The 17402-nt window shown below is 50.9% G+C and overlaps 1 protein-coding gene across 2 annotated transcripts in view; it reads left to right on the top strand.

The window, feature by feature from the left end:
• The window catches only part of UCN (urocortin), a 49004-nt gene that overhangs the window by 7701 nt on the left and 23901 nt on the right, over window positions 1–17402 (top strand). The window contains exon 1 of one of the 2 annotated variants that reach the window (XM_069605496.1): window positions 2670–2723. The exons of the other annotated variant lie outside the window; for it this stretch is intronic. The gene's annotated coding sequence lies outside the window, so the exon portion shown is untranslated. Of the gene's footprint in view, window positions 1–2669; window positions 2724–17402 lie in introns of those variants that run through there. 2 annotated transcript variants of the gene reach the window in all.

Raw genomic sequence — 17402 nt, 5'->3', positions numbered from 1 at the left:
GGAATAGTGCAGGTGCCCCAGGAAGAGTGGAAGGAGGAATGGGGGCTCACCTGATGCAGGAATAATGCAGGTGCCCCAGGAAGAGTGAAAGGAGGAGAGGGGGGTCTCACCTGATGCAGGAAGAGTGCAGGTGCCCCAGGAAGAGTGGAAGCAGGAATGGGGGCTCACCTGATGCAGGAATAGTGCAGATGCCCCAGGAAGAGTGAAAGGAGGAGTGGGGGGTCTCACCTGATGCAGGAAAAGTGCCAGGGCCACAGGAAGACTGAAAGGAGGAGTGGGGGCTCACCTGATGCAGGAATAGTGCAGGTGCCCCAGGAAGAGTGAAAGGCGGAGTGGGGGGGGTCTCACCTGATGCAGGCATAGTGCAGGTGCCCCAGGAAGAGTGAAAGGCGGAGTGGGGGGATCTCACCTGATGCAGGAATAGTGCAGGTGCCCCAGGAAGAGTGAAAGGAGGAGTGGGGGGTCTCACCTGATGCAGTCATAGTGCAGGTGCCCCAGGAAGAGTGAAAGGAGGAGTGGGGGGGGTCTCACCTGATGCAGGAATAGTGCAGGAGCCCCAGGAACAGTGAAAGGAGGAGTGGGGGGGGGTCTCACCTGATGCAGGAATAGTGCAGGTGCCCCAGGAAGAGTGGACGGAGGGGTGGGGTCTCACCTGATGCAGGAATAGTGCAGGTGCCCCAGGAAGAGTGAAAGGAGGAGAGGGGGGTCTCACCTGATGCAGGAATAGTGCAGGTGCCCCAGGAAGAGTGAAAGGAGGAGAGGGGGGTCTCACCTGATGCAGGAATAGTGCAGGTGCCCCAGGAAGAGTGAAAGGAGGAGTGGGGGGGTCTCACCTGATGCAGGAATAGTGCAGGTGCCCCAGGAAGAGTGAAAGGAGGAGTGGGGGGGTCTCACCTGATGCAGGAATAGTGCCAGGGACCAAAGGAAGAGTGAAAGGAGGAGTGGGGGCTCACCTGATGCAGGAATAGTGCAGGTGCCCCAGGAAGAGTGGACGGAGGAATGGGGGCTCACCTGATGCAGGAATAGTGCCAGGGGCCAAAGGAAGAGTGAAAGGAGGAGTGGGGGCTCACCTGATGCAGGAATAGTGCCAGGGGCCAAAGGAAGAGTGAAAGGAGGAGTGGGGGCTCACCTGATGCAGGAATAGTGCAGGTGCCCCAGGAAGAGTGGAAGGAGGAATGGGGGCTCACCTGATGCAGGAATAATGCAGGTGCCCCAGGAAGAGTGAAAGGAGGAGAGGGGGGTCTCACCTGATGCAGGAAGAGTGCAGGTGCCCCAGGAAGAGTGGAAGCAGGAATGGGGGCTCACCTGATGCAGGAATAGTGCAGATGCCCAGGAAGAGTGAAAGGAGGAGTGGGGGGTCTCACCTGATGCAGGAAAAGTGCCAGGGCCACAGGAAGACTGAAAGGAGGAGTGGGGGCTCACCTGATGCAGGAATAGTGCCAGGGCCACAGGAAGAGTGAAAGGAGGAGTGGTGGGAGGGAGTCTCACCTGATGCAGGCATAGTTCAGGTGCCCCAGGAAGAGTGAAAGGAGGAGTGGGGGGGTCTCACCTGATGCAGGAATAGTGCAGGTGCCCCAGGAAGAGTGAAAGGAGGAGTGGGGGGGGTCTCACCTGATGCAGGCATAGTGCAGGTGCCCCAGGAAGAGTGAAAGGAGGAGTGGGGGGTCTCACCTGATGCAGGAATAGTGCAGGTGCCCCAGGAAGAGTGAAAGGAGGAGTGGGGGGGTCTCACCTGATGCAGGAATAGTGCCAGGGGCCAAAGGAAGAGTGAAAGGAGGAGTGGGGGGTCTCACCTGATGCAGGAATAGAGCCAGGAGCCAAAGGAAGAGTGAAAGGAGGAGTGGGGGCTCACCTGATGCAGGAATAGTGTAGGGTTCACAAGAAGAGTGGAAGGTGGAGTCGGGGAGGGGGTCCTACATGATACAGGGATAGTGCCAGGGCCTCGTCAAGAGTGGAAGGAGGAATGGGGGCTCACCTGATGCAGGAATAGTGCAGGTGCCACACGAAGAGTGGAAGGAGGAATGGGGGCTCACCTGATGCAGGAATAGCGCAGGTGCCCCAGGAAGAGTGAAAGGAGGAGTAGGGGGTCTCACCTGATGCAGGCATAGCGCAGTTGCCCCAGGAAGAGTGAAAGGAGGAGTGGGGGGTCTCACCTGATGCAGGCATAGTGCAGGTGCCCCAGGAAGAGTGAAAGGAGGAATGGGGGCTCACCTGATGCAGGAATATTGCAGGGGCCCCAGGAAGAGTAGGGGCAACGTGGGCTGTTGAGGGCTCTGGGCCACAGAGGTGTACAGTAGTAACTCGCCCAGGATCACACGTCTGGCTTGGATGCCACGTTTCCCGCTTCTATGGGCGGCAGTGCTCGAATGGCTGTGCGCAGTGGCCATGGCATTGGGGGACCTGTGAGTGCCGCACGTGCACTGGCCCTGATGTCTTTTCGCACAAAGTTCTGCACAGGCAGAAGACTCATGTCCCCTGTGACGTCCACCCAACATTGAGTGCGCCCCCACTTAAGTACCCCCCTGCAGACAGCTTGATTGCAGGGCGCACGGTGGGCGGGGGGGATCGGAACTGGGGCAGCCATTACCCTGTCAGGGCTGTGTGTGCTGGCATGGGGTGCGGGGCCCGCCCCTCGCCCCCTCTCCCATTTGTCACTGCTTGGGGATGGCTCGGTGCAGCTGGGTTGGAGCAGGTCCCAGGCCTCTAGGCGCTATCTCCAGAGAGTGAGTACTTGATCACACCTGGTAGTAATTCCTTTACATCCAGAATGTGGAAAGGTAGGAGAGTCACCCACCCCTTTACTGCACCCCACCCCCCCCCCCCCACACTTCTTATGCATACATCTGTAGGCAACGTAAATCGGGATGTGGGGTTAGTACTTGCATGCAGGGGAGTGATTGGAAGGGTAAGGGGGAGAGGAGACCGTGATGTGGGGTTAGTACTTGCATGCCAGGGGGGTGATTGGAAGGGTAAGGGGGAGAGGAGACCGTGATGTGGGGTTAGTACTTGCATGCCAGGGGGGTGATTGGAAGGGTAAGGGGGAGAGGAGACCGTGATGTGGGTTTATTACTTGCATGCCAGGGGGGTGATTGGAAGGGTAAGGGGGAGAGGAGACCGTGATGTGGGGTTAGTACTTGCATGCCAGGGGAGTGATTGGAAGGGTAAGGGGGAGAGGAGACCGTGATGTGGGGTTAGTACTTGCATGCCAGGGGAGTGATTGGAAGGGTAAGGGGGAGAGGAGACCGTGATGTGGGGTTAGTACTTGCATGCCAGGGGAGTGATTGGAAGGGTAAGGGGGAGAGGAGGCCGTGATGTGGGGTTAGTACTTGCATGCCAGGGGAGTGATTGGAAGGGTAAGGGGGAGAGGAGGCCGTGATGTGGGGTTAGTACTTGCATGCCAGGGGAGTGATTGGAAGGGTAAGGGGGAGAGGAGACCGTGATGTGGGGTTAGTACTTGCATGCAGGGGGGTGATTGGAAGGATAGGGGGGAGAGGAGACCGTGATGTGGGGTTAGTACTTGCATGCCAGGGGGGTGATTGGAAGGGTAAGGGGGAGAGGAGGCCGTGATGTGGGGTTAGTACTTGCATGCCAGGGGAGTGATTGGAAGGGTAAGGGGGAGAGGAGGCCGTGATGTGGGGTTAGTACTTGCATGCCAGGGGAGTGATTGGAAGGGTAAGGGGGAGAGGAGACCGTGATGTGGGGTTAGTACTTGCATGCAGGGGGGTGATTGGAAGGATAGGGGGGAGAGGAGGCCGTGATGTGGGGTTAGTACTTGCATGTCAGGGGAGTGATTGGAAGGGTAAGGGGGAGAGGAGGCCGTGATGTGGGGTTAGTACTTGCATGCCAGGGGAGTGATTGGAAGGGTAAGGGGGAGAGGAGGCCGTGATGTGGGGTTAGTACTTGCATGCCAGGGGAGTGATTGGAAGGGTAAGGGGGAGAGGAGGCCGTGATGTGGGGTTAGTACTTGCATGCCAGGGGAGTGATTGGAAGGGTAAGGGTCGAGAGGAGACCGTGATGTGGGGTTAGTACTTGCATGCCAGGGGAGTGATTGGAATGGTAAGGGGGAGAGGAGGCGTGATGTGGGGTTAGTACTTGCATGCCGGGGAGTGATTGGAAGGGTAGGGGGGAGAGGAGACCGTGATGTGGTGTTAGTACTTGCATGCAGGGGGGTGATTGGAAGGGTAGGGGGAGAGGAGACCGTGATGTGGGGTTAGTACTTGCATGCCGGGGGAGTGATTGGAAGGGTAGGGGGAGAGGAGACCGTGATGTGGGGTTAGTACTTGCATGCCGGGGGAGTGATTGGAAGGGTAAGGGGGAGAGGAGACCGTGATGTGGGGTTAGTACTTGCATGCCGGGGGAGTGATTGGAAGGGTAAGGGGGAGAGGAGACCGTGATGTGGGGTTAGTACTTGCATGCCAGGGGAGTGATTGGAAGGGTAAGGGGGAGAGGAGACCGTGATGTGGGGTTAGTACTTGCATGCAGGGGGGTGATTGGAAGGATAGGGGGGAGAGGTGACCGTGATGTGGGCTTAGTACTTGCATGCCAGGGGAGTGATTGGAAGGGTAAGGGGGAGAGGAGGCCGTGATGTGGGGTTAGTACTTGCATGCCAGGGGAGTGATTGGAAGGGTAAGGGGGAGAGGAGGCCGTGATGTGGGGTTAGTACTTGCATGCACGGGGGTGATTGGAAGGGTAGGGGGGAGAGGAGACCGTGATGTGGGGTTAGTACTTGCATGCCAGGGGAGTGATTGGAAGGGTAAGGGGGAGAGGAGACCGTGATGTGGGTTTAGTACTTGCATGCCAGGGGAGTGAGGAGACCACTCATTCTCACATCAGTTGTGTGGTTTCCGACGTGAAGGAGAGCGTTAACTGCTTGTAACAGTGAAGCTGCACTAGAATAGCCTCATTAGAATGTGTGAAGAAGTTAGACGCCCCCACACAAATAAGTTTGTCCCTCCCCCAAAGCCTGCGATGTTAGTGCCTCACCCAACATTTTAAGGGTTAGCCTCCCACTTTCGAAATGTAAGTCTAGGTGAACCCCTGCTCATCACAACACCTGGTGGTGTCTCAGTGCTGCACATAACAGGTGTGACATCTATGCAAGACAATGGGGGTCATTACGAGTCTGGAGGTAGACATGGTGCTATTAGCTCCATGGCTGCCTCCAAACCCTGGTCCGGGTCTGGTCTCACTGAATGGGGACTTACTGGGTCATTCCAACCTTGGAGGACCCGGTAAGTCCCCATTCAGTAAACCATTCCCCATTCCCATTTGAGCCCCCGTACGGCTCAATGGGAATGGGGAAGGCGCTAATAACGGGCCGCAAATTGCGGGCCCGTTATTAGCTCCAAGGTCCCTTAACAGGTCCCACTAAGAACGGCTGGTCAGTCCAGCCGTTCCTGCTGGGACCCGAAAGGGACCTCGGAATAGGGCAGTAGGGGCTTAACGGCACCACCATCCTTAACGGTGCCGTTAAGCCCCTACCACCCCCAACTCGGAATGACCCCCAATAACACGCATCTGAGTCTCCATCTTCCCCTTTCGCTCCAGGAGTCAAAAATGGGACCCGCAGATCAAAATAGAGTCTATGAGGCGCTCCAGATTTTTTGGACTACTACTCCCATGATTCCTCACCATCAACTAGGCTACCTAGAGCTGCTGGTAATTGTAGTCCAAAACATCTGGAGAGCCACAGGTTGCAGAACCCTGGTTGTCAAATCCAACTCACCAATGAACCCTTAATCCTACGAGGGATGGATGGACAGACGGATGAGTGGAGGGTTGTATGGATGGACTGATGCATAGGTTAATGGATTGACCGACGGACGGGCAGTTGGATGAATGAATTGACGGACAGATGGGTGGATCGATGTACAGATGGATGGATATGTAGATGAAGGGGTGGATGGATGTGTGGGTGGAGGAGTGGATGGATGGATTGATGGATGGATGGATGAATCGTCGGACGGGTGGGTGGATGGGTGTATGAATGGATAGATGAATTGATTGATTGATAGACGGGTGGATGGATGAATTCACAGATGGGTGGATGAATGTTCGGATGGGTGGATGGATGTGTGAGTGGAGGAGTGGATAGATGGATTGACCAAGGGACTGACGGTGGTTGGATGGAACGAAAGATGGATCAATAGATACGGAGAAAGTAATGCAAGCAATTTACACATATATTTATAGAATGGGTAGAAGGGTAGGCAGATGGATGGTTGGTCAATGACATTTGGATGCGACAATTGGATAAGTGGGAATATAGGGGGTTGGATAGGTGGATATCGTGGTGGATGGTGGTGGGAGAAAGTCTGATATTTCCATAGGCAATTAAGGGAGAGATTAAAAGGCCCTCACATACACCCACGGAAGTGCAATTACTTTGCAGGTCTCAGTGACTTGAAATAGGAATAGGGACCAGTAGAAAGGAAAGGAAGGCCGAGTGGGGAGGAGGGGTGGTGGAGTGAGAGGCTGTGTTCACTGCATCACAGAAGCAGAAGCTACCTTCAGGTGTGGCTCATTCTGAGCCCCCGCACGGGCATGCATGATCACAAAAAGCAGCTTTAGTTAAGGGCCTTCAGGGTTCTCTTCTAAACAGGCTAACATATGTTAAAAACACCCTCACAAATCTAACAACCAAAACACTTTATTTTAAGAGACTTTACTTTAAAGTTCTACCTCAAAACCTGAAGAAGAAGCCTCTGGTAAAAGCTAGCTATGCTACCTTAACTTGCCTTGCCATGCACTGTTTATGACCCCAGAATTCCAACAGGGATTCCATTATCATTAGCATCACTGGTGCCACCTACAATGACACCGTCGAAGCATTATTGATGACATCACTGATGACATCCAGAATGATATTGCCACATGATGTCGCCCATGTGTGAGGAATGTGACCATCCGCACAGGAAACGTGCGCTCGCCGGGGCTTTTTTGTTTGTTTTAAAAAGAATGAATGATGGGGCCATTCCCACACACATTTTCAATGCTCACCGCACAGCAGAAAAATAGTCATGTACTCTGGGAGGACGCAGTTTACCAGCGCCACCCTCCCCTGTCATGTGTAATTGACACCTGATAGCCATGGGTACATCAAAAGCCTTTGGCCAGGGGCAGCCTGATTTGAATTTCAACGTCCCATGAATTTGCATCTCCATTGTGAAACCTTGCTAGTGGTGGCAAATACTGAAGAATTTTAATTAGCATGCCTCAGGGAAGGCCTGGGTGCAGGGAGTGACAAGGGAGACCAAACGCCAGACACCTCTCTGTAATGCAATGTGTCAACTTGGTACTAACACCCTTCCTTGGTATGAAAGGGCAGTGAATGTCCTGTCTGGAACCACTTCTTTCAGAGCAGGGAAGTATGTGAATTGTAGGAGATGAAAGTCTGCCTGCACCCCCCCCTACTTCAAAGGAGGCCCATGTTGTGATCAAGTGCCACATAGGGCAGGTAATTGCACTTTGATGTACATCAGACAGGAAGATGGCTGGGACTTAGAAGTATATGTTTTCATCTTTCCCCTGACCTGAAGAGAACTGAAGATTGTTTGGTGGAGACCCGGAATTGGCTCAATTAAGTTCAGCTTGGCCTACACCAATCCCTGGGCCCCGTTTGGCTTTAAAAGAGGGCTGAGCCCCTCACTAATCAGATCATCTGAAGACTTCCCAAGGAGCAAGAAGAGACTAATTTGGACCCGAGCTGAAGGTACAGTCTACCTTACATCTTCCACCAGTGAAGGAAGGCCAGGAGTTCCAAGAACCCTCCCCTAAACATCTTCCAGGGAACAGAGTGAGCTACCGGACTCAGAGGACCTTCCATCAGCTCCAGAACCGGTACCCAGCCAGCACACAGCGTGCCCTGCTAGGTTATGACTGCAAGCTTCCTAGATGGGAAGTGCTGGAGAGTCTCTGGACAAAGGACGAGGCTGTTGCCTGCTAACACCCTCCTGAGCTTTGGCTTGTCTGCCTTGAAAGGACACAAGCCCTGCGAAGAAGGTAAGAGGAGTGCCACACAAGCATCATCCAGCGACCATCTTTTTAAGGACAATTTGGAGACAGTCGAGTCCTCGAACTGCATTCGGCTGCTTCACTGACTGTTGTCATGCCGTAGTCGCCGGAGCCATCCGAGACGCCACGACCAGCACTCCAGATCCGCCAACCAGCACAGAGACAACGATTCTTGGCCTCAGCCGCCACGCCAGACAGCCTGCAGACGTCCGTCCAGCCTGTCTTGCCGAACTGCATGCTGCCTGGTACCCACAGCTATCTCCCGCTGCTAACTCTATCTCACAGGCTGCAAACTGCCCTGGAACTGCCTCAACGCTGTCAAGCACCAAGAACCTCTTCAGCAACAGGTACATTGCGGCTCTGCCCCCCTGGTCCTTCTCTGAAGGCCCCTAGAGACAGCTACGACCCTTTGCCCCTTTGGTGCTGGAACCACATAATCTTGAACTATAAAACTGATTCCATTACCAACTACCTTACTGTCAGTATCCAGAGTGCATCCCTTTACTTTGTGAAACTGTCTGACCTTTGTGTGCCTTTACAGTGTGGGTTGTAAATGTAGTGTGCTAGAACTGTCTGTTGTAGTAATAAAAAAGTAAATATTTGTATACAATCTTGAATAGACAGTCCCTTTTATCATTGGCTAATAATTGTATTTTCGCTGTGTTGCAACTAACCAACGATCCACGACCTTGCGGAGATAAGCCTGCTGTTCTGTCCAATTTACCAAAATTTGACAAGGAGGTCTTATAATTTACTTGTATTCCAATCTGTTGGGATCCCTTCTCGTGTAGTAGAGGTATGGGGTTGAGTGATGGTTTAGAAACCGATATTCATCCCTGGACCACTGGTGCCCCGGAAGTTGATTTGTCACACATATCACCTGTCAAGTCATCATCAGCGATTCCGTTGGATGCAAAGTAGCATGCCCCCTGCAGTGGAAGATATTGAACAGAGCAGTGCACTGCGGGGACACATTCTTAGCTCTTGTGTGCTCCTTATGACAATCTCTGGCATGAATATGCCAAATGTGTTCCCCTACCAATGTTATACTCCTCACTAATATCCAACGTAATCCAAGCTATTCCGGGTATTCTATATTCATGGCCAGTAGTGCATATCATAAAGTCAAGTGCCTCTTCATTCAATTTCTCACTTCCATTTTTTTTTATAAATGTTGTTTACCTTTTGTGTATTTATTGTGATTGAAAACATTTGTGCAGAATGTCATACTTGCAATACGTTTGTGCACATATCATTAAAAAGACCCTATTCATCACAATTATTGGGAAATTTTTCGAGGCACTGTCGATAGCGTTAAACTAAAATCTTTCACTTTACATTAGCCATTATTCCTTGCTTTGTGGATTAATTTATTGAACAACAACATGTTTCTGTTTTTTATAATTGCTTAGGGACATTCATCAGGGTGATACATTTTTTTACATCAGCTTTAAAATCTTGTTACACACCATCATGTGTGTTCTTCATTATCTTCATGCGTATCCCAAACACAACATTTCCATTGAATTGTTTTTACACACTTTACATGTATTCATCATTTCATTTTTGTAAAGCCCTTATTTTTGTGGTCGCCATTCAAGCCTTCACATTAATGTGGCTTGAATGTTTCTGGTGATTCTTTTCTTTGATATTTAAAAATAAGTTGCCGTAAAGTGTGGTAGAGCCAAAAGTACTTTTCTTTCTCTGCATGAATTCATATTGCTAATCATTTGATGATTTATGGACCCACTCCATGCATGATGGCAGGGGGGGCTCTGAAAGACGCTGTGAGCTGTACACTGTACTGTTGGAATGCCTTCACTGAACTTTTTCACTGAACTTCTTTTTCCACGCATCACAATAGCACCCCCCCCCTTAGGATACAGTTTCTTCTTGAGCATCCTGGCTATGCATGTTTTTTGCAGATATGCTCAGGCAACCCATGCTCTATGTGTACACATGCCTGACATGTCTGTGTCCTATACCAACCACATTGATGGGAATTCCCACATTTTTCTCACACATGAGCTCATCATTCATTATCATGCAGCTTACCATCATCTGTGTGCATGCATGTGATGTGACTTTTCGCGTCACATATACCTTGCAAGACTTTGTATGCTCAATTTGATCTCCTACTTGGCGCGCTGTCTCCATATTCCTTTTACACACACACACACACACACACACACACACACACACACACACACACACACACACACACACACACACACACACACACACACACACACACACACACACACACACACACACACACACACACACACACACACACACACACACACACACACACACACACACACACACACACACACACACACACACACACACACACACACACACACACACACACACACACGTGCGCATGCATGCACACACACACACACACACGCACATACATGCAAACACACACACACACTCACACGCAGGCACACGTGCACACACATACATGCACACGTTCCTTTTACATCACCAGAATTCTAATCAGATTTCTTGGCCCTCTGATAAATATCACATTTTTTGTATGGTATTTAGCATTGGAAGCAAAAGGTGTTTTGACAAAATACAGCATACATAGAAAAAAGGAGGAGGAAAGATCCCCATTTCTGGGTGCTTTACAATTCAGAGAAAATTATGGCAATAAGGGGAACACTAATTTGGGTCTAAATATCACTCAGAACAAACAATTCAAAATACATGTTCCAAAGTGGAGGCCAGATCAAGCTCACTTTGGAAGAGAGGGGGCCCAGAACCAGAGAATGGGGGGAGAGGGGATGGATCCAGTGCCACACCAGAAGGTAGGAAGGGGTAAGGGGATCCAGTGCCACCCCAGTGGGTAGGAAGGGGTAGGGGATCCAGTGCCACCTCAGCGGGTAGGAAGGGATAGGGGGATGCAGTACTGCCCTAGCAGGTAGGAAGGGGTAGGGGATCCAGTGCCACCTCAGCGGGTAGGAAGGGATAGGGGGATGCAGTACTGCCCTAGCAGGTAGGAAGGGGTAAGGGGATCCAGTGCCACCTCAGCGGGTAGGAAGGGATAGGGGGATGCAGTACTACCCTAGCAGGTAGGAAGGGGTAAGGGGATCCAGTGCCACCTCAGCGGGTAGGAAGGGATAGGGGGATGCAGTACTACCCTAGCAGGTAGGAAGGGGTATGGGATCCAGTACCATCCCAGTGGGTAGGAAGGGGTAGGGGACCCAGTACCACCCCAGTGGGTAGGAAGCGGTAGGGGATCCAGTGCCACCGCAGCGGGTAGGAAGGGGTATGGGATCCAGTACCCCCCCAGTGGGTAGGAAGGGGTAGGGGATCCAGTACCACCCCAGTGGGTAGGAAGCGGTAGGGGATCCAGTGCCACCGCAGCGGGTAGGAAGGGGTAGGGGATCCAGTACCACCCCAGTGGGTATGAAGGGGTAGGCGGATCCAGACCACCCCAGCAGGTAGGAAGGGGTAGGGGATCCAGTACCACCCCAGTGGGTAGGAAGGGGTAGGGGATCCAGTACCACCCCAGTGGGTAGGAAGCGGTAGGGGATCCAGTGCCACCGCAGCGGGTAGGAAGGGGTAGGGGATCCAGTACCACCCCAGTGGGTATGAAGGGGTAGGCGGATCCAGACCACCCTAGCAGGTATGAAGGGGTATGGGATCCAGTACCATCCCAGTGGGTAGGAAAGGGTAGGGGATCCAGTACCACCCCAGTGGGTAGGAAGGGGTAGGGGATCCAGTGCCACCACAGCGGGTAGGAAGGGGTAGGGGATCCAGTACCACCCCAGTGGGTATGAAGGGGTAGGAAGATCCAGACCACCCCAGCAGGTAGGAAGGGGTAGGGGATCCAGTACCATCCCAGCAGGTAGGAAGGGGTAGGGGATCCAGTACCATCCCAGTGGGTAGGAAGGGGTAGGCGGATCCAGACCACCCTAGCAGGTAGGGAAGGGTGCTCTTCAGATTTCCTTCCAGCCACTGTCTGCATTTGCTTGGGAATGAGGAAATATCCGGGAAAGCAGTAGTCTAGAAATTGTTGATTGTTTCCATTTTAAAAGCCAAGACTGCAGCCAGTGCATGTTAAGTGTGTTGTTAGCGACCTTGTATGTGATGAGATCTGTGTTCCCGGTGTTATGCACTTATATATGTATAGTTCAAGTGTTCAGCGACACTGCAAAATAGAGTTACCTCGTCGCGCTCCTAGGGTGCAGAGGAAGGACGGGGCAAGATACAGTTGGGGAGCCAGTAAGCTCATCATTCCCAGGGCTTGGTACACTCAGATCAGTGTAAGAGCAACGGGAAAGGGTGGGGGGGGGGGCAAGTGCACACAAAAGCAAGGGAGGTAGGTAAGTGCTGAAAGAACAGAGGGCACGAGCATTGAAAAAGAGAATAAAACAGCAGGAGCAAGCGAAACGAAAGCAGCAACCTGAAGAATGTCTAGAAGGCCGAAACATATAGATCAAGTTTACGCCTGTCAAAGCCTTGAGGAGGAACTCTACTGACCTGGTGAAGAATCATTCAGGAGGGAACACTTGTTGGAAAAGGTTTCTTTTAGATTACCCGAATCGTGAAAGGCTCTCTTCTCCTTGTAGTTATCAGGAGACAGGAAGTTCCACAGGCCGGTAGCACCTTCTCTGATAGACCGCTGACCCAGGAGTTCTTTGCTGAAAGAAGTTGGTGGTTGTTCTGCTAGTAGTGGAGAAACAAACAGTTTTTGAAGGATTGTATCTTTTCGTGCAGGCAGTAAGGTACTCTGAGGAAGGCCTTAAAATAAATGTGAGTCAGTGCAGGGCCATGAGGGCAGGCCTGAGGTGGTGATGCTTTTTTTCAGTTTTAGCCTGAGCTGTCTTTGGGATCAATTGAAGGGTGTGGATCGAGTGCTTGTAGAGGGCCAGGCATACATTGTTACCGTGATGTGGTCTAGCTGACACCACAGCCCTGGTCGCCTCCACTCTGTGGTGCATATTCAAGAACGAAGCTCTCTCCTTAAGCATGTGCAGGTGCTAATGACAGGCTCTGGAGAATTCCCGGATCTGCCTGCTGGAGGAGAGTTCGCAATCATGAAGGATGTCTAAGTGTGCACCGAGCGTGAAGCCATGAGCAGTGCAATGTGTTTGTGTAGACTGCCCTAAGTGGGTGGGGAAGGTTGAGATATACAGTGCCAAAACATTTCCATTTATATAGCTAACTCTCTAATGTATCAATGCATGCCCTCTAATGTCATGTGACAAGGTGTATGCGCTGCTTATGTTAGGCGTAAATCATGGGTTAGTGGTCTGTAGGAAGGTATGTGTTGCTTATGCTGTATATATCCTTTGCATAGAATTCCCTAAAAATGCTGGTGCATTGGGAGCTTGGTATGCACTGCAAGGAACCCATGGTTGCAACAGTAAAGGCAGACACAAGTGATCACAGTTCAAGGGTGTTTGTTAAACTGTATGTGCAGGGTGGAAACACGCCTAATCTAAACTTAAATTTAAGATGGTTGCAAGCTTCGACCATCAAATGAAAAATAAGGCAGTCCTTGTGGCATCTTGTCAAAGTAAAAGGCCTATACTAAAAAAACCTATTGCCTAATCCTTACAACTAATTACAGAAAGAGTCTGGCATAGGGCTTTCAATAAAGAAAGAAGTGTTCACAAATAATAAGTCAGGATGTGATTGCCAGGGGTCTCCCTTCCTCACGTTTTGAGCACGGGACAAGGTGGATCTCCTGAGCACAGCACATACTAGCTTTCCCAGCACGAGCCAACAGTTCCGTACCACCTATCGGGTTCTTGAATGGTGAAGTCTCTTTTCAATAAAATGTCTCTTGCTTTCGAGGGCCTGATGTATTCAACAATAAACAAACAAAGAGTTCCTTTCCAAATGAACTTTGGGTGATAACTTCTCACCCCTCGATCTCCCTCTGCCGGGCTCGGACCCAAATGACAAGGGGGACAATTCACTTCCCCTGGTCTTCCAATACTTCTTGTATTCATGAATCTTAATGTCAGTTCGTCAGGGTGCACCCCTGTTTGTTGGCCTCCTTCTGCTGGGTTCACTCTGGCCACTATTTGTAAAACAGTTCACTGTGGACATCCCTCGGTCGGGTTCACTCCTGTCAACACACTCTTCATAGGGACTTCGAGCCTCAACCCTTTTCGTTAGCATCCCTCTACCGGGTTCACTCTTGCCAACATTTGCCAAACAGTTCACAATGGACATCCCTCGGAAGGGTTCACTCTTGTTAACATTCTCTATGGGCTTCAGACTTCCCCCTTTCTCATTAGCATGCCTCTGCCGGGTTCACTCTTGCCAACCTTTTCAAAACACAAACTTCATGCGCTAATTTTACCAAGCCGAATTCATCTCCCTTTCCTTCTCAATCATCTGTAGGTCAAAGACTTTCAATGGTACAGAGTATTTTACAAGACCCCTGTATGACCACTTTGACCTCTTTTCGCCTCTCCCAAGGACTTCTGGTTACGGTTGTTTCTATGATCGAGTAATCACCCAGAGTTTCGGGTAATCACCCAGAGTTTCCTACGTGAACACCCACATGGTGCCGTACTCCTCAGTTGCCGGTTTTCCCCTTCTTTCATCAATAGTTTCATTAAACCTTTCAAAGTTCAAATTATCGGTTGGCTACTTTTCGTTCAACACAGTTGGGTTTCTTATCCACTCTCTCCTCGACTCACCGGCTGTGATGAACTGCTTGACTTTCTTTCTCCTTCGTGTCAAGGTTGGTACTACGGAGACCAGTGTCATTCCCTGGCTTAGTTATCAGCGGAAGACGGTCTTGTGTACCGTAGACATCTGCTGCAACACACGTTAGATATTGTTTGTGGTCTTATGTTTCCTTCTGCAGAGGTTTCACAAGCCTTGGTCGGAAAGGGCAAGGTTGCTTCTCTCCTTGTCCCCCTCTCAGTATGTTTTGTCTTTCTCCTCTTGAACTGCCGTGCTGAGTTAGCTCTCACATCGTGCGGTCTGCCTTGCTCGTCTTATGCTCTCGTGCTCCACCTTTTATCCATGTGGGGAAAGAAAAGGGCCGTCAGGTGTGTGTGGTTAATTGCATGACCATGCCTGACCCTTGTGTTGGGTGAACGGGTCGGGTGTTAATCCGTTGTCTCCTGAGGTGCAGAAAAGTGTTCATGTCGGAAGAGCAGGTGTTTGAGTGTCAGAGTATCCTACGGGATATAGATAGGAAGAGGTGTTATATGGGATTATAACCCTCGTGCTAGCGGGATTTGTGGTGATTTCTGAAGGGTGGTTTTTGTAGGATTTGTGAAATGAGTAATAGGGTTTGTGGGAACTGTAGTTGTTGGTCACATTTGACTGGGAGTTCGGAAAAAGTGACCTTCAGAAGGGACGGGATTGGTAGGGGTTATGACGCAAATGGGAATATCCTGGACCGTTAACTGAACAGAGGGGATTGTGAGAATGGTAATGTTTTGTCAAAGTAGATTGGGTGTTTAGGAATTAATTTTCAGAGGGACGTGAAGTAGAATGATTGGGAATATCCGGTTAGAAGACAGGATAGCAAGGATTCTGGGAGTTGTGGTTTTTGATGGGTTTATCAGATGCAGAGGAGTCGTTGGTTTCGGATAAGGAAGATTTTTTGGTGGAAAGGAGGTTGAGTTGGTGCAACCTATAAAAGCTTCAAGAAGCTCATCTTCCTCGTCCCTTTCTCCGGTATAATACCACGTTTCCCCTGGGGCATTTTCACGAGCATAACCCCGGGCTCCCCTACCCAGGTGATCCTCCTCAGCTCATCCAACCCCAGGGTTGGGATCTGCGCCAGCCCTTCCCTGGCCACCTGAATAAGGGATTTCCGAAGTCGACTCAGAAGAATACCCTCAGGTTTCCCACAGCACACAGCCATCCTTAGCGTGAGACCAAGCCCCCCCCCCCAACTTCTAAAATTCTGACAGCCTCCCAACAACAGAAAATGGGAAGCAAATGGGCACGTGGACTCCAAGGTAAATAAGCACTGGGGCCAGTGTGCAATATGTACTTAGTGGTTCAAGCGTACAAGACTTTTATCACAGGCATGCATGTTGACTATAAAGATTTGGGTCATTCTAATGTTTCTAAAATGCTCTTTGATTGTATGCAAAACAGTCCCTCATTAGTGCTGTTCTCCCCTTCCCGTTTCTCATAGCAATATTTTGTGTGTATCAGAGTGTCCATCTTGGAATATAGACCCTACAGCCTGGTCCTCTAGCCCCTTAAAATGTCTGACTCATCCAGAGCACCTCCAGCAGAGCCTATCTCTGTCCCTGTCACCTCCCGCACACAGACAATACGTCCTCAGTGTGATGGTGACATTCTGGCGTCACACGCTACATACCATGCCGATCCCCACCTTGGGGGATGCCTCTGTCACTGCTGCTCTAATCCTACAGTTGGGCATACAAACACAGCCTCCGCTTCAAGACATCTCTGTTTTCTCTGAATGTCCTGCCCTCAGCAACGACTGGTGTGGCTCTAGCAATCACATACCTGACAATGTCACTCTTGCCCGCAGAAGCATAGAGTGTGACATAGAGAGACAAAGAGGGAGTGAAATCACAACGAGGGAGGGAGAAAGAGCTACAGAGAGACTGTGGGCCTCATTCCGAGTACGGCTCTAACCAATGGCGCTAATAACGCCTTGGTTGACGCCGTACCCGGACCGGCAGCGCCTTGGTGGATGGCGGAATTACCGCCCCATTCCAAGGTTGGCGGGGCGGTAATTCCCCATTCACCAAGGCTCTTCCCCATTCCCAAATGAGCCCCCATAGGGCTCAATGGGAATGGGGAAGATGCAAATAACGGTGACCGTTCATTACGGTCACCGTTATTGGCTTGGAGGCCCCTTTGCGCCCTCGACTTTAACACCTGCTCAAAGCAGGCGTTAAGGGCGAGGGCGCAGAGGGAACTCGGAGTATGGCGGTAAGGGAATACTGCCACCGGTCTCGTTACCGGTGGCCGCTATCCCTTACCGCCATACTCGGAATGAGGCCCTGTGAGAGGGAGAGATGAGAGAGAAGAGAGAAAGGGTGACAGACAAAAAACACAGACACAAAACAGACACAGAAAAATACTAGATCAGCTGGTGTATGTATATATGTAGGCAGAGAGCAGGGAATGACTGGGGGTGTCAGAAGGAGATAAGTAGATATGTGGGATAGTTAGAGTAGGAAACATGTGTGGGCTGCATGGAGGAAGAGGTTTTTAGTTTCAAAAAGTTGAATATGTATGACATAAAAAGCAGGACAGCAGCAGGGCATTAGGGATCGGTGGGCAAGAACTGGGCAAAGGAGAGGGCGGCAAAGAAGAGTGACATTAATGCCCTGCATAGAGGTGGGGTGAAGTGATAATGAAAGGGAAGAAAAGTGGTGCATATACAGAAGAGGGTCGCTGCGGGGCAG

Source organism: Ambystoma mexicanum, chromosome 4p, assembly GCF_040938575.1.
Source record: "Ambystoma mexicanum isolate Mex_15411 chromosome 4p, UKY_AmexF1_1, whole genome shotgun sequence".
Lineage (NCBI taxonomy): Eukaryota > Metazoa > Chordata > Amphibia > Caudata > Ambystomatidae > Ambystoma > Ambystoma mexicanum.
This window is presented reverse-complemented; position numbering and strand designations above follow the sequence as displayed.